This window comes from Lepidothrix coronata, unplaced genomic scaffold, assembly GCF_001604755.1.
Source record: "Lepidothrix coronata isolate B3197 unplaced genomic scaffold, Lepidothrix_coronata-1.0 Scaffold0, whole genome shotgun sequence".
NCBI classification, from domain to species: domain Eukaryota; kingdom Metazoa; phylum Chordata; class Aves; order Passeriformes; family Pipridae; genus Lepidothrix; species Lepidothrix coronata.
Genome location: NW_016690180.1, coordinates 7,206,653 through 7,218,657, shown reverse-complemented (window position 1 = coordinate 7,218,657; position 12,005 = coordinate 7,206,653). Strand labels below are relative to the sequence as shown.

At 36.6% G+C, this 12,005-nt stretch overlaps 1 long non-coding RNA gene across 2 annotated transcripts; it reads right to left on the bottom strand.

The window, feature by feature from the left end:
* Positions 1-218: 218 nt before the first annotated feature.
* LOC108492226 lies at positions 219-10,906 on the bottom strand. 2 transcript variants are annotated; one of them, XR_001873046.1, is made up of 4 exons: positions 10,052-10,906; positions 8,349-8,439; positions 1,118-1,309; positions 219-754 (listed from the first exon to the last, which is right to left on the bottom strand). It is a non-coding gene; the product is annotated as an uncharacterized LOC108492226 (long non-coding RNA). The 2 variants fall into 2 exon arrangements; XR_001873045.1 differs by lacking the exon at positions 8,349-8,439.
* Positions 10,907-12,005: the final 1,099 nt, after the last annotated feature.

Sequence of the window (12,005 nt, the reverse complement as noted above, 5' to 3'; positions counted from 1 at the left end):
TTTGCTTCTGTGGACAGCATAGCATTTGAGGCCATTAGCATCACAGTAGTGTTAATATTTCCTATTTTTAAGACTTTTGAATTGTATTTTAACATACCTGAATTTTTTAAAAATTGGTGTATTGTGCATGATGTTGGAAAATGTAGTCTGAAATTTTAATGAAGAATAATTTGTGCTCAAGATAGAAACTAAGTAGAAATCAATGAAATAAGGTGTAATAATGTGCTGAGAAAAGGGAGAGAATGATTTGTAACATTATTTTAAGCAGAGTTGATGGAATACAGTAAAGATGACAGTGGCATCTGGGTGGTTTATTCCTTAGTGGGGGCAGAATGGCAAAGGCAATAAAATCTGAGACTGGTACAACTCTGGGCCTCCCACAGAGAACCAGAGTCCTGCTTTTGAGGAATGAGCAGAAATAAAATCCTGTGAAGCACTATGGCAACCATCACCAGGGAGACCATCACAGATCTCAAACATGTTTATCCAGAAGAATTACAAGTCACGGAGAGATGATAAACTTGGAAATGGCATTTTGGAAGTAAAAACATTGTTACCTGGTAATTGCAGTGGTATGGAAATGTGACACTTTGAGTTCTTAATAAAACAAAACAGTTTTTAAGAGATACTGCAGTATCTCCTAGAAACAGCTAAAGAGTTGTATTTGCAAAGTGTCTGTACAGAAGAGAACTGGTCCTTTTGCAAGAAGGGAAACCAGACCAAAAACTTCATCAGAGTAGAATTCAGTGGAGATCTTTAAACAAAACAGAAAAAAGAAATTAAATTAATAATAAAAAAATATTTATTTTTTTATAAACACCAACACATACTGATATCCAGAGTTAAACTTGTTTGAGGGTGAAGTAAATTCCACTGGGTGTAGCATGGTCCTCATGAATGGTCCTCCGATGAGCTTTGCTCAAATTTGGCAAAGGTGGAAAGCCCGAACAATTCTATGCTCTGTTTTGTTTTAAAGACTGAAGTGGGAATTGTTGCATTCTGTTCCTGGTTATAACACTGATCTATCATACTGGGCAATTCATTTACTTGTTTCAAGTTTTTATCTTTCAAAGGAAGATAAAAGCTTGCTAAACTATTATGAAGATGAGCTACTCACCGTTTATGCGTGTGAAGTGTTGGTTCACAAAATGCTGTATGATGCAATTTGTTGACATTCTTCACAATTGACATTTTTTTCATGTGTCTTGCAAGCTTTTTGCTTCCAGCTATGCTGTCCATGAGTCATCCTGTTCCTCCATGAGTTTTTCTGCTTCATGTAGTTCTCGTTGACACTATTCACTCACATCTTCTGCAGAGGCACATAAAAAGGCAGTGTTATTCATTACTACTGCTGAATTCATGATTGATCCTGTAAGAACAATAACTAACAATAGCAGTCTGTGTTAACATGTGTTTCCGAACAAGTGTTTCTTGCTGTCAGGACTGGTTTGAATGTAAAGTTGAACAGATTTTACTGGTAGTTAGGTGTTTCCTGAGGTCTATCCCATCTCTCTGCGGGTATAAATGTCCACAAATCTTTGCAGATGATTCAGTTAATAAAAAATAATAATAATAAAATAAATAAATAAATAATTAAAAATAATCCAGTTTCCCACAAATCTTTCTATAGCAGGAACCTCAGCTGATACTACATGGCTCCCTCATGGAGGGTGCTGATGGCCAGGAGCAATACTGGGTTGCCCGGACAGGGCATCTCCACGTCTATTTTTACCCTGTGCCATCTGAGACAGAAAATGAGCAGGAGTGCAGTTTGTATCACTGATGATCAGGCAAGTATAAAGCATCCTAAATCAGAGAAATATTTCTGATGTTTGAAATTTGAAAGAAATTAGTAATGTTTTTGTAGCAGGAGCCCAACCCTGATTTTGAATAACAGAAAACTGTTTCTGAATAAAATGAAGGACAAAAGGAAAAGACAAAGAAAACTTACCACAGACACATTCCTTCTTAATCTCAAAAACACTGTCATCTCTGTATTTCCTTATGCACTTTTTGAATCTGATACCGTTAGTGGAATGTTTGCCTCCTAAAATGACATCAGACTATTTCTCAAGGCTCACGTCTTGGTTTATGGTTTAAGAAAGGAGCACTTTGTTCTGCAGTGTTCTTTAATATTATTCTTCACTATTATTGACAGAAATATGTTACTGTCACTCTCACACTGACATAAATTCCATCATCATTTCAGTGGATGTCTTACCCAGAATAAATTGATCAATGTGCATTATATAAAAACACTTCAAGATGAAATGGTTCAAGTCAGTCAAATAAACAAGAAGTCCAGTGATTACATTACAGCTGATATCTTTAGCTTTATCAGTATTGCATCTTTATCTTATTTTAAAGGCAATTAATATTTTTGCAGCCTGGATTTTCTTACTGCTAAGCACTGCATAAGTCCTTTATGATTGAATTTGCTTTAAGCAGGGAGCTGTACGATTTTTTTAATATATAAATTATTTTCCTGAGTTTCAAGGGTGGAAGAATTGTTACTTGGTCTGATGCATGCGGCAACCACTGTGTGGGTCACAAAAGTACCCTGCACGGCACCCACACTCTGATTCCCAGAGGGGGAATTGTTTCCCTTCCACTTGGTCAGTGTTCTGCCCACACTTTTCAACCGAAGGCCAGATCCTTATGAAACAATTTTTCTGGGTGATGAGCCATTTTTGTGTTTTTTTCCCCTGGCTTACGAAGACTAAGGAAGATAGCAAAGCCTCTCCTAACGATTCAATGTAATAGTTAAAAAAGTCAGGGCTTATTTCTAGATGGATGTGGTCATAGTTTTCCCTTTATAAGTGCATACACTAACTACAACTCGACTATACTGCCATATGAATCATAAGTGTCTATATAGAAAGCCTGCTGATGTGGAAGTTTCAAGCATCTTTAGTGAAGTGAAGCTGTGACTCTACCCTAAGTGCATTTTGGAAGTCAATCTCATGTTCTGTTACAAATAGAAAAAACAACTATCTGCTCTAGGAACATGGCACAGATACTCTTTTCATCATCTAATCATGAAGACAGGGGTAAGATGGAATGTTATTTCACTTTGTATGAGTTCCTGTGAGGAAACCACAGAGCTACAGCTTTCGGCTTGGTTGCAAACGTGTAATTTAGATACTTGGATCTTTCTCTTCTTGATAATTATATAATCCATTTGTATAGCAAAATATATAGGAAGAGGATAAATAAATTTTCCATGGTATTATGTATCAAAAATTCAAAGGGTAACAAAGGTTTTCATGCAGCGGCTACCCCATGCCCCCAAGGCTACACATCTGAAATCAGAACCACTTGGTTGAGAAAAAACTTGGTCAAACAACAGTTAAGGATGGAGGTTGGTTTCTGTATGGTGAGAATCAGTAAATTTTCACAGCTTTCAGTAGAGCTACACAGCCTGTTTCAGCAGAGAACTTGGCCCTCAGATGCCTACATGGCTTTTTGTCAAAGATGACTCTGCTCTTGGAGATGCACGCCAGAGACAGCAAGCTGTTGGGAAGTGCCAGAGCAAAAGAGACAAGGATAAAAAAGCTGGACTCAACACATGCCAGTGCTGGGGAAAAATCTCAGGTCCTCCAATGCCTTCTTCCTTACTCTGAGAACTAGACAGCACTGATGAAATGCCTCAATGGAAACTTTCCTTAGCAATTTTCAAATAGGAATTTGTGAGTGTACTCTGTGTCAGACACTTCTGAATTTAGGGGGTTATAGTGGAATGTAAGGGGTATAAATTAGCTTATCTTTTAAAATAGACTTCCAACAGTGCAATCTGTGTACAATCTTTTAGCTATCTGATTATTTCATCTCGTTAGCTGATTTATTTCCTCTATGAGTCTGTCAGCTAAGATACAATGGGACTGGGCTCTCTAATTTAGTGGTTTTCATTAGATTATGAAGTTTGAACTTGAATGAATAAGGAATTATGAGCAATTTAGTTCATAAAGATCAGCAATAATCATAGACTGAATTTGAAGTTATGGAGGAGACCATGAAGAGCAAGAAATACTATTAACTTTAAACTGCTGTTAAAATTCTCATGGGATCTATCGTTATAAAAGAAATATAGAATCTGAATATTCTGATTTTTTTAACAATAAATGCTTTTTAACCAATCTGAACATTCTCACACTTATATATATTAGCTATACTGAAACATTGCATAAAGCAACTTTTGGCTACAACCAAAGGAGAGGATGAAAGACTCAAGTTTCCTTAAACTACTTTTGAGGACCATAGGCTTCCTACCGTTTACAGACTTGATCCCTCTCCTGTTCCAAAAGGCATAGCAGCACTTAAAAAAAATAATTAATTAAGACATAATTACTATATATTACATCATATTATGAAATATGTGGGTTTACATCTTATGTACACAGTAAAAAAAATAGTTTTGGTTCTTAATGTGTTGTGATAGCAAATCATACAAAGGATCTTTGTAGGAGAGATTTTATGTAGTATAAATGCAAATGGTTTATGTGAAAAGAATCATAAGATAATTGAAGTACAGATACAATTTTCGATTTAACTTCTGTTTGCTGTGATACTGGAAACTGGAAATTTACTTCTACAGAGTCAAAATACATACTGATGAGAGACTCAGGTAGCAAAGAATTATTGAGGTGGGACTCTTTTATCAAAAGAAAGGCAGCATGAGAATATTTTTGAATATTTTTTAGGGTTTAGTAAGTGCTTGTTCTAAATCCTTTTGCTCCCAACACTAAAGAGAGCCCTCCGTCAAACACCTTGAAAACAGTTTTTATTTAAACTCTTTGTTTAAAAGTTGGTCTTATGCAAGTCTGTAGATTACAGCCAGGTACTAAAAGGAAGGAAAAAAAAACCCCTGACCTTCAAACCCTGCTATTTCATAATGAGCCACTCTCCTGGAGCTGATATTGCGTCTAGAAACCTGGCTATTTTTCATTTTTTTAATACTTGAGTTGTTTGGAAATTGTCCTGGAAAGCACAGGCAAAATTGTCAGAGAGCTTGTAACATCAGCAAATTCATCCTGGGCCTGCCAAGGTCCAACATCCCTACACTACATTTTGAAGTGCAGTAGCATGGACCTAGTTACAAGCATTATATGTGTACTTTCAATTAACAGGTTACTGGCTACACTAGCAGTTTTCCAACACAACACAATAAAAACTGCTCACATTCACTTCAGTGAATGCTCCAAATCACATCAAATTGTAGCATGCGAAAGGCAGGATTTCTTTCCCATCTGTTCATGGGTATCAAATATTGCATGAGTGTAGATGATGACAATTCATGCTAGTTGAGGGTTTCTTGAATAAGGTGCTCTGCTTTGAGCTCATCTTTTGTCAGACCATGTTAATCAGTGCCTTTAGTCTGTTTCACCCACTGGCAGTTTGAATTTTTTGAGGAACAGGGGGGTTGCTTTGTTTGCCTGTTTATTAAATTCCTATTATGGAAGGATGGTAGGTAGGATTTGGGAGAAAGAAAAGCAGTAGTTTTTCACAGAAGGAGAAATATTATTAGAGAAATAAGATCACAGTTTTCTCCTACTGCAGCTTCTGTATGTGAATCAACATCTGTGTTACAGTTGAGAGGAAACAGCAACAGGAGAAGTGCCCAAACAATTGGGCACACATGGTATTAAGAATAATATTTTTTTAAAAGTAGCAGTAGGATGGCATTTGGTGCTCTCATTAGCATTGCAGGACACCATGGAGCATAAGGATGCCCATGCCCTGAGGCTCGTGCCTGAGGCAGTCATCCGTCACTTCTCCCATCACTCTCTCAGATGGTTTTCCAATCTGAGAGCACAATGTTCTTTGTGTGTGAAATTGTGTATTGACTGAGAAACAAGTAAAAGGGGATGTTTTAATTGTTTAGAAAAAATCCTTGCCACTTACAAGTTCCTGTGTTACACACTTGCATTAGTTATCTAATCCGCTGTATCACCCAGTAGGAGACTGGGCACAAGCTTCACCACTTGTAAGTGAATTAGGACCCCATGACTTGTAAACCTACAGTAGTCCAAATATGGGGTTACTTGGATCCCATGTGCTGCTTCCAAAAACAAATATAACTTATGCTTTTACATCAAACTCATAAAACTTGGAACTGGTTTTAGGTCTGGATTTGACCTTTCCCAAAGTCTGAGAATGCTGAGATGATTATTGGAAAACTGTGAAGAGAAAGAGTAAAGGCAAAACTTGATAAATGTCTGCAAAGGAAAGCTCTAAGAAGCACAACACATTTTCATTTCTCATAGCTGATATGGCCAAAACCAAAGGGCAGCACCCTTCTGGTGTAATGTCCTTGACTGCTCTTATTTGTTCTGTGAAGTCGCTCTCCTTTAAGCAGAAAACCCACCTAGAGACACAGTTTTGCTTAGTTTGCTCAAAGAAGTTGAGAAGGTTCAGTAGAATCCTTTCCTGACTATGTGTGTGCTGGTTGTGGGGAGGAAGCAAAAGCAAACTACTCTGCTGTAGCTGGACAGCATTGTAAAATTAACATTCAGCTAAATGCACATTTTCTTCTACCTAAGATCTTACCAGCTTTCGGAAGAGAATAACCGTCTTTTCTTTGTTTGGTGACCACTTAAAAGGGATGGATAAAAATGGACAGTGGAAATGAGCAGCAGCTCTTTAAACAACCAGTCTGTCACAGTGACAGCTGAAGATGGTTCACTTCTGCATATTGCATATTGTTTGTTCCAGACTCAAAATGTGGGTTATTTGGAAACCTGATCCATATAAGCTCCAAATGCCCATGTGGGTGAGAAATTGCCCTTTATAAAAAGAACATAGCATTTCTTATTCCTCTTCATGGATATTAACCATTTCCTTTCCAGAACATTGCCATGATTTAGCTGGCTTCTCTACTTTGCAGAAATGAAAAACAAGATTAAAATGAAGAGTACAAAACCCAAGACTAAAATAATTTAAGGACAGAGTTCTGGAAAAAAGTGTTTCCATTAAAATGTTTGGCTTTTTTCTATTTAAATTTATAAAAGCATTGAGAGGTTCTTTCTTTGTTTGGTTTTGTTTGTTTGGGTTTTTTTGGGTGGCTGTTTTTTTTGGTATTACCATTGTTAGGTCAGTTTTTTTTATGATCTCATAGTGATTGTAAAATCCCTCCAAGGGCCAAAGATAAGTAATAATAAGTAATAATAATAATAAAATAATATCATAATAATATCTGTAAAAAACCAGCAAAAATAATCTGAGTAAGCTTGCAGAGAAAGTTTCTTTCCCTTGGCAACTTTCCTTTCTTTGTAAGGAAATGATCTTCTTTAATGGGTCATTTGTTTCATAAACTGTCTGCGATAGAGTTTTCCCCTTTTCCTTTGAAATCTCTAGATATAGTCATGGTGAGAGACAGTTAGCTGAAAGAAACATGCAGCAACTCCCTTGTTAGATCACTCCGGACCTGATCTTTGCACACTGACTTTGATTGGGGTTATAATGGGATATGTTACTTGGAAATAAAATTCAGTAATACTGACCTTTCAGGACAAACTTGGAGCATATTTGTATCACTGAATTAATTCCTACCACCTCTGAACAGTTGTTTGATGTCTTTGCAGAGATTTTTTCCTGTGAAATAACAGTCAGCTAGTCTTACTGTCTGCAAACCTGCCCCCTTGAAGGGAGTGCTGCAGTTATTAACAGATGACTGCCTGAAAATATAGTGAAAAAAAATATAGTGTGACAGCCTAATTCTTGTGCATGTAAGAGTAATTTAGGTTGCAGACTCTACTTCACTAATCGAAGCTCCATAGTTCTCTGAGATACATAAATAATGACATACTCATTTTCTAGTTGGGAAATAAAGGCAGAGAGAGGTTACATTATTTGCCCCATGTAAAACAACGATGGATGAGAATGGAAAGCACAGACTTTCCTGTTCAATCTATAGCCCTTGCTGCTTTTCTGAGCATCCTCTCCCAAAGGATGTCCTGTTAATGTGCCTTATAGTACTGGATATGAAATTGTTGCAAAATTCACTGAAGCTGGTGGACTGATATTGCAATCCCAGAGAGAGAGAGGCTAAGTACTCTTCCGTTCAGTGAGAGATAGAATGGTAGATGATACTGTCCAAAATTACAGGAGTAATATGAAGAATAAAAAAGTCCATACATAATGGCTTATCGGAAAAACAAAACAAAACAAAACTAAACGAACCCACAAAATGCCAGGGGTCAAAATGCCACTGGAGGAGGACCTACATATTGGGGTTTTCTTCATTAAGAAATGGTATCATGAATTCAGCTTTAACACAGTTTCAAGGTAAAAAATATTTTGCCCAGTAGATACAACTCATTTTCATATTACAGTGACTTTGAGTAAAATACCTTTGTATAAATAAAGTTCAGTTGTATATAGAGCATGATGAATGAAGTGGTTTGTTTTCAGTTCAGTATCTGGAGGTGATCTGGGGATTTGCTGCACAAGAGTGAGAGCAAGAGATTCACTATGTTAAGGAAACACATTAAATTCTCCAGGTACATTTCTTTTAAAAGTGTCATGACAACTAAACAGACCTACTAAACAGTGAGCCTTTATTCACTGCTGTTACCACACCAAACACTGGCTATTCACAGTCTGTGCTCTGCAGTACCATTTATTTTATAATAAACTGATTGTCTTTCCTCATCCTCTGTAACTATATTTGGGAACAATAAATGAGTAGGAATGCGTAACATTGCCATAAAGTAAAGCTTTTAGATTTCATGTACCATCTTCTCTAAGCCATGGCAAAAATACAATTTAATATACATATTGAATACTACTCTGAAGCATGTTAATGCAAAAGTTTAGTTAGTTCAATGTTGGTTGAAACCACATGACCGGATAGTAATGTGCTATGCCCAGAAATATTCCCATAAATACAAAAAGTAGAATTAGCAACCTGAGCTTGAGCATTTAAAAATGTTGTAGTTGTAAAGGTTAGGGGGAAGAATTTGGGTTTTATGTTGTCCTCAAGGCCATATTCTGAGGGGCAACAGAATGCCATGATGATGTCTTAGCCGACACTGTCTGAACTACTCATCTTGCAGAATTAAAACAGTCAGTGACCTCACCTCAAAATACTTTCATTCATCGGAAAATGTAAATGGAAATATCCAGAATCAAGAAAGAGAAATAAACCATATAAATTACATCATCCTTGCTTTACCTAATATTTACCTATATAATATTTACCTAACATTTTTTAATTATTACTAGGGTGCAAAAAAAGTCTAATCCACTTCTTGGAAATGGATTAGTAACCTCAGTAACCTCAGCTGCCCCAGTGCATTCCAGGCAAGATGCGCTGTTTCAGAAACAACAAGGGATTGGGTTGCACTGGAACAATGTGCGACAAGATCTGCACTTTGAACTGCATCCAAGAGTGAATAGGTCATCAAGGTAGCTGCTGAGGAGTTGGTGAAAATGTTCCTACCAGTTCAATTAGCTGAGGGGAGGCCAGATTCAGCTCAAATTGAAGTTAGCTATAATACACAGGGATTTTGGTACACATTACCCAATTTCTACCATTTTCACCAAATTAAGAGTTGGAAAGGTATTACATTATCTAGTAAACTACCTTGAGGATGAAAAATGCTTCATAAATGACAGTGAGAATTATATGATTAATTACTAAATAAAATTTAATATTTTATTTGTGTTTCCGAACCTTGTTTTCAAAGAGCACGGATAATCACACTTGTTGTTCTTCTCCAGGGCTCACACATAACCATGTCTTACATCTCTGCACACCAGAATTTTTATGAGGGTGCTGTAAGAACCTTTGTTCCAGATTCTGTTATTACTAATCCCACTGTAAAGCTGAAAACCTGCCTGGAGCTTCTTTACAGCTACACTGAAATGACTGATGGTAAAATTTGCTCCCTAAGCATTTGTGATGTCTAGTTTGCAACATTGGGTGATATCTGTATCTTCTGTATCTTTGCTGTTCTGGAACATGACTAGAATATTTTTTCTCATATGTGTGTCAAATGAAATCCAAAGGATATTTCACTCTGTCTTATTCCAAATTTCATTCAGCACTGACCTCTTTATTTTACTCTTGCAGTGATTTGGCAAAAAGTGTCAATCAGTCTCTATTTCTTGAATTCTGCTTGATCCTGATAGGTCTCTCCATGCATCCTGGGACAAACTGCAAACTTCATGTTGTTGTCTCCTCTGCTGTTTCTCTATTCATAGTGAGATTAAATGCACTGTTAGCATTTAAGTAACATGAACTGCAGTTCAGATGAAACATTTGTGACTGGTTTAACTGAATTGATATTGTTCACTTTGATAATGACCAGTCTTCACAGCGGTGAATGTCACCAGTGGGCTCCTTCCCTTGCAAGCCCATCCATCACACCCAAACTCTAACCATAACTCAGTAATAGACACCTGCTGTGACATAGAGGATTGAGAGTGCCTCCCACCCAACCACGTAAGAATATGGGGAAGGCAGCCATAGGGGAGAAAAAGGGAAGAGTTTTTAGTTATTGAATTAATTACTTAAAGAAATCTTCCTATGTTTACCACATGAAAAAACTGAAGCAGACTACATATGATTGTTTATCTTTTTTTCCTAGATCTGCTAATGTATCTTCCTATGTATGGCAAAGTTATCCTGTACTGGAAATGATACAAAACTCATACACCATGTGTTCTTGGAAAGATGAGCTTGGGGAAAATACATATTGAAGCTGCTATGGTAAGAAGTGAAGAGAGCTCTCACTGGCCTGGTATGCACTCAGAGAAAGGATCCAGGAAGATCCAGATCTTCAGAGGGCTGCTGGTCCCACAGACTGTGCCACAAGCATCTCCCAGAGAGAACAAGGGCACATAGCTACAATCTCATTAGACTGAGGAATGCTTGAAGCTCTTATGTCACAGTGGAGCAACCAAATGCGTCATGCAGTGAGGGTGAGTGAACTTAAGGTGATGGAGTAATCTTCTACTGTTTGTTAAAAAATTAATAATAGAAACATTTTATCAGAACAGATAATTAAAATGTTGTTGTCATATATATATATGTATTGAAAATGGTTGTCTTATTTTTCCTCTTTCAAAATTTTTACTTGATTTTTACATTACACACAAATATTCAAGGAAATTAACATCTCCAGATACATGGTCTTCCATGTCACATGTTTAATCATGTTTAATAAATGTTGTTTGAAGTTTGATGAGTGTATTTAAATGCGGAATTTTACAATTTTCTCCTCTCATATCTGAATTTTCAATTGAGATTAAATTATATTTTTAGCATTTCTCTGTTTATCTGGCACAAAGAACATAACCTGTAAATGTAAAATGACTAATCTAACTCATAAAAAAGATTAAAGAACAGACACATAGGTAAACATCATACAGCTTCTCGGAAAATGCATTTCTGAAGTGAGAAAAATTCTAGTGGAGCCCATGTATAGTGACTGTGAACCCTGATCTTGGAAACCTTTTCTTAGTTTCTTTATATGTACACTATAAATTCTATTTCTTTAAAATGTTTTAAAAGAACAGTTTTGTGGTTTATTTATTTCAGTCATCTCCACGTTTTAAATTTCTGTCTCCATCCTGCGGTTAAAATCTAATGTTCTAATAACCCAGGAATAGATTTGAAGATGCTTTGAATGTTTTTAATTTGAGAGGAAATACAGACTATAACATGTGAAGTGTTTTTCAACCTAGTCCTTTGATAGTCTGATGTGCCATAAATCTTACATTTTGTTAGCTACAAAAATGCAGTTTGACAGCCAGTTTGACTTTGGTTCCCTGAATGATTCTGAAGGAATAACAAAAATCCATTTAGACAGGAGCAAGAACATCCATTCTCACTTTTGAGAATGCAAACTGTGTTTGCTAATTAATAACTTCAGGAAAATCAGCAGACAATGGGACCCATTCAATTCTCTGACAGAATTTTAGATCTCACTAGCAAAATCCTTTCCCACTCTAGTAATGGCCAGTCTTCGCGAGTGAAGATTTGGGAAAGGTCATTAACCCTT